Below are 10,115 nucleotides of genomic sequence, written 5' to 3'. Positions count from 1 at the left end.
GCTTTTTTGCATAATCATTTCAGTGCAACTCTTAAGCTCATAAAACATTGCCATCGAGACAGTATAATCTTAAGAAACAAAATGCCTACCAGATGTTCTCAATTATGGGCTTTTTACTCCTGGAAAGGATGACATCACTATGACTATCATGTGTTTCACAGCTGTATTTTAAACTTTCTCTGACAAACAAAATTAAATACGTTTGTGAACCAGAATTTCCTAGAATTTAAAAAAATGATAATTAACACAAGGTTGCGAATAAAGAAAAACTATTCCAGGATGCACGAGGTCCACCCTGACCTGCTACATGGAAGAGGAGAGGTGGGGAATAGTTCATATTCCCATGGAAATTGAAAACATTAGGTGTTTGGACCTCACCAAGTCCAACTTAATTATTAATATAATTAATATTGCAAAGTATCAAACAATAGCCGCTTGGTAGTACAGAACTTGAGTATTACTGAAAAAATAATCAAACAATGGACAAAAAAGTCAATTTTGTCACTAAGTTACTTAACTTTTATAAACTGGTGAGACACCATCCTCAAATGATCTTTATCACTGGAAAATTAGATGTGTTTCTCTGACTTTGCCTGAAGTACAGCAGAAAGAAGTCAGTCCAGCTGATTACTTATAACCATAGCATCTGATTCAAGTACAAGAAACGTAACGTGCGTCACCAGGTAATTAAATGATATCACAATCAATTCAGACCAAACCTAGCTTTAAAGGCCCTTGAAGATAACCTGAGGTGGCCTTCTGAAGATATTTCCTTATGTTAACGTAATTGGCCTTCTATTGTACAATTACTTGCCTTAGTCTTACAGATTGATTTGTAAATGCCATTTACATACCTGAGCGACAAAGGTGCAGGGTGGACATAAAAGATCCTATGACCTATTCAGAGGATGAGGGAGCTCTTCTAATGACAATGCCAATATTTGTTAAACTGAAACATACTGGTGGTCTATGGTCTCAAAATCCAAATGTGTACATAGGCTTGGACCCACTCATGAACTTTGGTGCCGACTGCACAGGGTTCTGAAACACTGGTTGGTGTGTCCTTTAGGGAACATCTTGGATGTGTGATTACCAGAGAGGGTTGCAAACCTTAGTGTATCAGCCCATCAATCTTGTTAAAGTTGTTTTATTTTTAAAGTGCCAAAAAGACAACTGCTCAATTGCTCAGCTGGTCATAGTGGCAAACAATAATCCATACAGCCCAGGAAGATGTATTGCACTCAGTAAGAATGGCTAGTTGGACCAAACACTCAGAAGGTTCTAGAAATGAACTGCAGTGATGGGCCAACACCTGGAAAAAGATCAAGGATGAGGACGGAAAAATGTTTGCTTCCTTAATTAAAAAATCAAAAAGCTACATCCGAGTATGTGTGCGTGCATGTGTGTGGGTGGGTTTGTGAGAGTGAGTGAGTGAGTGAAAGAGAGAGAGAGAGAGAGAGAGAAATAAAATATAATCAGATGTTCTTAAAAAGGATGAACAAATTTAGGTTTCCACATTCATATAAATATAAAGGTGAGGTTGTATATCTGTAAAGATATACAATCCACAAGTATAAGATCAACAGTTAAATTTCATCTGAAACATACACCATAAAATTATTAGTTGATAGCTGAAAATATGAATTTATCTGACTGCAACTGAATTTTTCACTGACTGAGGAAAGCATTATTACAGATTATAGTGGAATGCATCAGTATACTTCCACTAAATTCACAAAGTGAATGAATAGGTTACTATGTTGATCACTTTAAACTAACTGGATTAATGCAAATTAATACATGGTAAAAAAATAAATATTAAATGCAAATCAATGCAAGTACAAAAAAACCTGATGTTTATAATCTCCCACTTATTGAGCATTTGGGAATATTTTGTTCAAAGTGATGCAATTAAAACATGGAAAATAAGTTAATCTTCACAATGTGGTGTAACTCCAGAGAATTTAAGGTTAAAATAAGCTAACATAGGAAATTAGATAACACAAAACATCTATCACGCAAGAGACCCATTAAACTCTAGGCCCAATGGAAAACATTATACTTGTAATAACACTGAAGAGCAGGGTTTCTATAGTGTTGATAAAAGGCAATCATTCATCAATAGGCTTATTGCCTAAGATTTTCAGGCCAAAAGAAATAAGAGTCTAAGATCATCAAATTCTTACCTACATATCACTAAAATTGCTTGTATTTGAAAAAATATATATTTCAATTGCATAAAACATGAGTGTGAACAATTTACATTTGGTCAAAGTCAAATTAAAACCAATAGTCAGATTGTAGAAATTCATATTCATAGATGAGCATTTCACTTGGACACATTGCCTATTTTGTACAGTTTTTATTCCTCAAATGCATTCACCAGACAGTAGGAATGTGCTGAGCATAGATATGAAAATGTCATGATGCTGATATGCAGTAACATGTACAAACACTTACTCTTGCATCATAGATGCCCCAGGAATTATATAATTGTGCAATTTCATTTTGGCTGCAATCTAAGCCAAATGGTACTTAAATTTCACCCGCTCAAGTGTATGCCCCAATAGCAATGAATGAGTAGGATTGTAGTAAATAGATAACATATTCCATTTGGATAACAAAAATTTCTGCTAGGTTAGTAATTACATTTTCTTTCCATATCCTCCAAGTAACAGAAGCATACCAAAGCAGTATATGTTTAGGAGGTGGAAGCTTCCACAAAATTGCCATATCACCAATTTCAGGATCAATCTGCTAATAATGTTGCAATTAAATATAGGTAATTATAGCAAAATATGATATAAATTAAAACAATTGAGATATGACCAGGCAGCAAATGGAATGGCACTTACGTTACCCCAGGATTTCTTCATTGCAATACAGTAGTGGTGAAAGATGAAAACAATGGGTTAATGAATAGTTTGCCCATGTGTCTTGCACCATAGGAAGTGAATAACAATTGAGTGCGCCTTAAATTTCACTGAGAAGGCCACATCAACTCAAGGAACTGAAGGGAGCTCAAGTGGAAATGATCCACTGGATACATGTAGCATAGTAATTTTTTGGTTCAAATGGAACTGAGAAGCAATCTTGGGTTAAAAATTCTCACCCAGGAATCCAATTAACTTTCTGCCATTCATTTGTTGGATGGTGGTAAATGTCAGTTTACAGAACTGTGTTTACATATTTTAGATTTTCTCCGTTCAGTTATGGAATAAAAAGCATGAGGGTTGGCCTGCACAAGAATATGGGTAGGTCCTCTCCCTCCACTGGAAGACCTCAAATCATTACTGATACTCATGTAGCCAACTGCTACCTTCTACACTGTGGTACCAGGAAGCTGCAGTAAATGGGCCTCACTGCTGGAATTTCTCCTATTCTGAGCCATTTTAGGCAGGATCGCCAAAGAGAATCCAAGCTAGTGGAACACTACTGCATTTTTTTCCCTATTTTGTGTTATAAACTCTGTTAGCTGATAACGAATAAAAACTAATCAAAATAGTTATTGCATGGCCCTGGAGACCCTGATCATTGTCTTTCAAAAACTAGATCAACCAAATTGTCTCCAAGTTAAGAAATATTCTCTTCACCACCCCTACCCCTCAACAGATTGTAGATCCCTTCTACAAAGTAGCAGGGCTAGCTCTCTGCTCCTTGCTATGATGTTTCAGAGTGACCGACTGCAGGATCAATAAAGATCTTTAATGTATCTTCTGAGCTGGCCACACAATTAGACAAGACTTAAACAGACGCTTATGCAATTATAAAAAGGATTCAGTGACTGTCTCCGTCTCCGACTCACCCCACGTGGATTTCAACTGAAATTCCATCCCTCTTGTTTTGAACCCATCCAGGATTACAGGTATCTCCGGGACATAAAACGTTTCTCGGACCGCTGTTCCCGTCGCATTCTGAGATCCACACTCAGTGCCATGCGCTGCCATATGAACACACTCGACCTCTCCCTCCAGCAGCACCGCCGCACCCTTTTTCAAAGCTGCGCGTGCCCCCAGTTTCATTTTCTTCTTCGCCTCATCCGACGCCTCAACAAGAAACTTTTTCTCTTTCTCTCAAGTGCTAAGGAACGCAAGCTCCAACAACTCATCAACACCAACACCCATCTGGGACCCTCCACCCCTGCTTGCCCTCCGTCCCCACCCCATCTTCCAATCCCAGCCCCAGCCGCGTATTCACCATACCCCCTGACCTTCCCCTCTCCGATGCTGAACGTTCAGTGCTCAGCAAAGGATTTAGTTTCATACCCTTACGCCCTCATCTCAATGAATTTCGGGCTCGGCACGATGCTGAACTCTTCTTCTGCCATCTTCGTCTCCGTGCTCACTTCTTTGGGCAGGAGTCCTCTCCCCGTTCAACAGATCCTTTTACCCACCTCCAACATTCTCCCTCCACCTGGACCCCTCCCTCTGGATTCTTACCTTCTCTTGATCTTTTCATTGAGAACTGTTGGCGTGACATTAGCCATCTCAATTTCTCTGCTCCTCTCACCCATTCTAATCTGTCTCTCTCTGAACTTACTGCACTCTGTTCTCTCAGGTCCAACCCCAACATTGTCATCAAACCCACTGACAAGGGTGGTGTTGTTGTTGTCTGGCGCACTGACCTCTACCTCGCGGAGGCTGAGCGTCAACTCGCAGACACTTCCTCCTACCTCTCCCTGGACCATGACCCCACCACAGAACATCAAGCCATTGTTTCCAGGACTCACTGACCTCATCTCCTCTGGAGATCTTCCTCCCACAGCTTCCAACCTGATAGTCGCCCAACCTCAGACGGCCCGCTTCTACCTCCTACCCAAAATCCACAAACAGAACTGTCCTGGCAGACCGATCATGTCAGCCTGTTCCTGCCCCACGGAATTCATTTCTCGTTATCTTGACTCCCTTCTCTCTCCCCTTGTCCAGTCCCTTCCCACCTACATCCGTGATTCCTCTGACACCTTACGTCACGTCAACAATTTCCAGTTCCCTGGCCCCAACCGCTTCCTCTTCACCAGGGATGTCCAATCCCTCCTCACCTCCATCCCCCACCAGGATGGTCTGAGGGCCCTTAGCTTCTTCCTTGAACAGAGGCCCGAACAATCCCCAGCCACCACTACTCTCCTTCGTCTGGCTGAACTTGTTCTCACACTGAACAATTTCTCCTTTAACTCCCCTCACTTCCTCCAAATAAAAGGTGTGGCTATGGGTACCCACATGGGCCCCAGCTATGCCTGTCTCTTTATGGGGTATGTGGAACATTCCTTGTTCCAGTCCTACTCCAGTCCTACTCCAGCCCCCTCCCACAACTCTTTCTCTGGTACATCGATGATTACTTCGGTGCTGCTTCATGCTCTCGTCGGGACCTGGAAAAATTTATTAATTTTGCTTCCAATCTCCACCCCTCCATCATTTTCACATGGTCCATCTCTGACACTTCTCTTCCCTTCCTTGACCTCTCTGTCTCAATTTCTGATGATAGACTGTCCACCAATATCCATTACAAGCCTACCGACTCCCACAGCTACCTCGACTACAGCTCCTCACACCCCGCTTCCTGTAAGGACTCCATCCCATTCTCTCAGTTCCTTCGCCTCCGTCGCATCTGTTCTGATGACGCTACCTTCAAAAACAGTTCCTCTGACATGTCCTCCTTCTTCCTTAACCGAGGTTTTCCCCCCATGGTCGTTGACAGGGCCCTCAACTGTGTCCGGCCCATCTCCCGCGCATCCGCCCTCACGCCTTCTCCTCCCTCCCAGAAACATGATGGGGTCCCCCTTGTCCTCACTTAACAGCCCACCAGCCTCCACATTCAAAGGATCATCCTCCGCCATTTTCGCCAACTCCAGCATGATGCCACCACCAAACACATCTTCCCTTCACCCCCCCCGGCGGCATTCCGTAGGGATCATTCCCTCCAGGACACCCTGGTCCACTCCTCCATCACCCCCTACTCCTCAACCCTCACCTATGGCACCTCCCCATGCCCACGCAGAAGATGCAACACCTACCCCTTCACTTCCTCTCTCCTCACCGTCCAAGGGCCCAAACACTCCTTTCAAGTGAAGCAGCATTTCACTTGCATTTCCCCTAACTTAGTCTACTGCATTCGTTGCTCCCAATGCGGTCTCCTCTACATTGGAGACACGAAACGCAAACTGGGCGACCGCTTTGCAGGACACCTGCGTTCTGTCCACAAGAAAGACCCAAACCTCCCTGTCGCTTGCCATTTTAACACTCCACCCTGCTCTCTTGCCCACATGTCTGTCCTTGGCTTGCTGCATTGTTCCAATGAAGCCCAACGCAAACTGGAGGAACAGCACCTCATCTTCCGACTAGGCACTTTACAGCCTTCTGGGCTGAATATTGAATTCAACAACTTTAGATCTTAAACTCCCCCTCCCCCCACCCCTTCCGTTTCTTCCCCCTCCCCTTTTTTTTCTTTCACTAATTTATATAGATTTTTCTTTTCCCACCTATTTCCATTATTTTTAAATCTACAACTAATACCTTGTCAGTCTTTCCACCCCATCCCCACTAGAGCTGTACCTTGAGTGTCCTGCCATCCATTCTTAATTAGCACTTTTCTTAGATAATATCACCACCTTCAACACCTCTTTGATCCTTTTGTCTGTGACATCTTTTGATTATCTGCTCCTATCACTGCTTGCTTGTCCCTACAACCACCCCACCCTCAACTTCTCTCTCCCCGCCCCCCACCTTAAACCAGCTTATATTTCACCCCTCTCCTAACTATACTTCAGTTCTGTTGAAGGGTCATGTGGACGTGAAACGTCGACTCTTTTCTTCTCCACCAATGCTGCCAGACCTGCTGAGTTTTTCCAGGTAATTCTGTTTTTGTTTTGGATTTCCAGCATCCGCAGTAGCTTTTTGTTTTTATAAAAAGGATTATCCAGCTTTCAATCCAAACAGCGCTGGTCTCCAACAGAAACATGGGTGCTCCTGCTGATCTCACAAACCAATGTCTCCCTTCAAATCCTTAAAATATCCTGAATCAATCTATTTTCCACACCGGAGAGTGAATTGAGGTGAACCACATTAACTCTGCCACTTGCTGTCTACATCTGCTGAGTGCTCAGCTGAGAATGATCTACCACCACCAACCCACATATCAATACACTCACAGGTTTGTCTTTCAACATAGTAAACAAGATTTCCTGTGTCTATTGATGTACTGAACAACCATAATGTTGTCTGACCACAGATACATTTCCTGTGCACTTAGGTCTAGAAGCTCTTCATGCCAGCCTTTATTGCTCACTCTTCTAACTGATTGATGTCTGAGGTGAACTGTTCTATCAACCTATTACTCAAGTCCAAACCATGTAGATTACCATCTGGTCAGTGGTAGGTTTGTTAATCTTAAGGTGAGTTAAGACTCCTAAACTTCCTAGGGAGCATGTGAAGGCATCCTTGTGCTGACTTGAACCAGGGTTACATCATGGGTACTATTTGAGTTGTTCAAACAACATTTAAGGTGAGGGGAGACCCATGATATCTGGACAATAGTTAGGACCTTAAAAGATCAGATGTCAAAGTGTCCTTGATTTAGATCTCAGCAATGAAAAGAGCTAATGTTGGTGCAAGCATGCTGATTCAATGATGAAGGCACTTTGGTACATTGCCTGTACCAGATCCAGAGGGACAATCATTTAAACACAGCAAATGGGAAGCACACTTTAATTAGTATAAGGTTCCAGTTTAAACTCTTGTCTGCTTTGCCTGCCTTATTTGCTCCTTAAATGACTGACTAAGGAATAAAGCATTGATCAATGACATTACTATGACCTAAAGCATAATTTTTGTTTTGTCCTTTTAAAAACAAGATAATAAGTACATCCATCATCAAATGTCAGCATTTATAATCTTCTGCAAATCCTGGAATGCAAGGTAATGCCAAGTAGTTTAACACAATAAAAATAAAATACTGCAGATCCTGGAGAACTGAAATAAACACAAAGTTCTGGAAAATCTCAGCAGGTCTGGCAGCATCTGTGGAGGGAGAAACAGAGTTAACGTTTTGAGTTAAGTATGACTCTTCTTTGGAACTTCGGCATCAACTTTACTTGATTCAGAGTTCCCAAGAAGCCATATTGAACTCGAGACGTTAACTCTGTTTTCTCTCCCCACAGATGCTGCCAGACCTGAATTTTTCTAGCACTTTGTTTTTATTAATCTAACAGAATATTTAATGTGTCTGACTTATTTAACCAGCTCACAGATCAAGGGCTTTAGAGTTAAGAAAAGGAACTTTTATTTAAACAGCACTTTTCATCCACAAAACACCTTCGCAATTTTACTTTGACGTATAGTCACTTATGTAAGCAGAAATAGCAGTTATTCACAGCAGGTGCCCATGAACAATAAGTTAGAGACCATTTAACCTATGACACCACTATATATTTACCAATTTGATCCACTGAGCTGCACAAACCACATCCTTGGTGAGGATGGAAATAAAGTCACAAATGGCATCCTCTGTGACTGTAAACATGGCAGGGTTGACCATACCATTCTCCTCCAACGCTTCATCGCCAGTTTCCTGCTGAATGGGAATATCCTTGCCTGGTTACATCTTGCTTATCCAATCATTGGCAAACATTTCTAGCCAAGGCTTCTCCTCCCATCCCTTTGGTTGCCTCTGAAGTCTCTGAAAAATCTATCCAGGACCACCTTCTATTATCTACATTTGCCCTTTGATATCAGTCAAAGACAGAATGAACTTCCACATGTACATAACTGTATTCAAATCTACCTTTCTACTATCTCTCTCAATTTCTGCACTGACTGCATGTCTGACATTACAACCTCAACTTCCTACATGATCATGAGCTGGGCTTTTAACCCACTACCACTTATTCCACAAAGACTGCGGATTTTAATCTCTGCAACATTGTCCATCTCCACCCCAGCCATGCCAAATATGCTGCTAAAATTCTCATTGATGCCTTTGTCACTTTGAATTGGCTATTCAAGAGCTCTCCTAGTCTGCCTCCATCTTCCATAGCTTCCTCCTCCTCCTTCAAGTACCATGCTCCAGAGAGGACATTGGTGACCATGGACTTCCATTAGATTGGTCCATGATTTTGCTTGGCAAAGTACTGCCATGGTTTGCTGTTGCCTTCTGCAGTATGGCTGACCAGGAAACTCTCCTGCTCTTTACTATCAGTCGTCAGGCATATTGGAAGGGCTTACAGGCTGATAATCAACCTATCCGGCTACGTTATGGGCACACCTTCCATGGACATCAAGTCCTGAAGAGGGACTTGAACTCGGAGTTTCTGGCCCAGAAACCAGTGTGTCATAAGACCTCCTTCCATAGCTTCAGCTCATCTATATTTCCATTGTGTCACTTGTTTCCTATCCTGCACAAAGTCCCACTCACCAGTGCTCACTGACCTACATTGCCTCGGTCTACCCTTCTCTATCTCTGTGAACTTTTCCAATTAACCCCCTAAAACTCTGCATTCCTTTCTCCTTTTGACCTCAATTACCAGCTATGCCTTCAATGTTCTAGGAACTGAAGATCTATGCCTCTCTTTCCTTCTTTAAGGCCTTTCTTAAAACCCAATACTGAGGAAGCTTCAAGTCACCCCTCTTATTACCTTTGGGCTGGCGTCAACTTTGCTTGATTGTCCTCCGTTCTGGACTGTGATACGACCCAGGGGAAAGACTCAATTCAAATATTGTTTTTACTAATTTGCTCTAGAGTCAAGCTGATGGCCAGCTGCAATGATGTTGTATTTCCTCACAGGCTCACAACCATCAGGGTTGTTTATCTGTCAACACCCTTGAAACTTTCCCAGAGAATTATTCATCGCTGCACTTAGTTTCTCATCTTAAAAATAAAAGTGGATTTTCCTCTAATGACAAGATAATTAATCGACATGCTGTGACTGACCTTTGCGTACTAGTATGAATATCTGATGTGTTGTGAAAATCTGGCTCATTATTCATACATTTTAGGATATAGCTTTTAGTTTTAGGAATATAACTTTTGGTTTGGGAATTGGAACTTTTCAATGCAAGGCAAGTGGCAAACAAACCTAAGGCAATCAGCAATCAAAAGGTTGGAGCCATGTTTATTTAAGAGGT

Source organism: Cetorhinus maximus, chromosome 5 (genome assembly GCF_964194155.1).
Source record: "Cetorhinus maximus chromosome 5, sCetMax3.hap1.1, whole genome shotgun sequence".
NCBI lineage: Eukaryota > Metazoa > Chordata > Chondrichthyes > Lamniformes > Cetorhinidae > Cetorhinus > Cetorhinus maximus.
The sequence above is the reverse complement of the archived record's forward strand: the minus strand, read 5'-3'. Positions refer to the sequence as shown.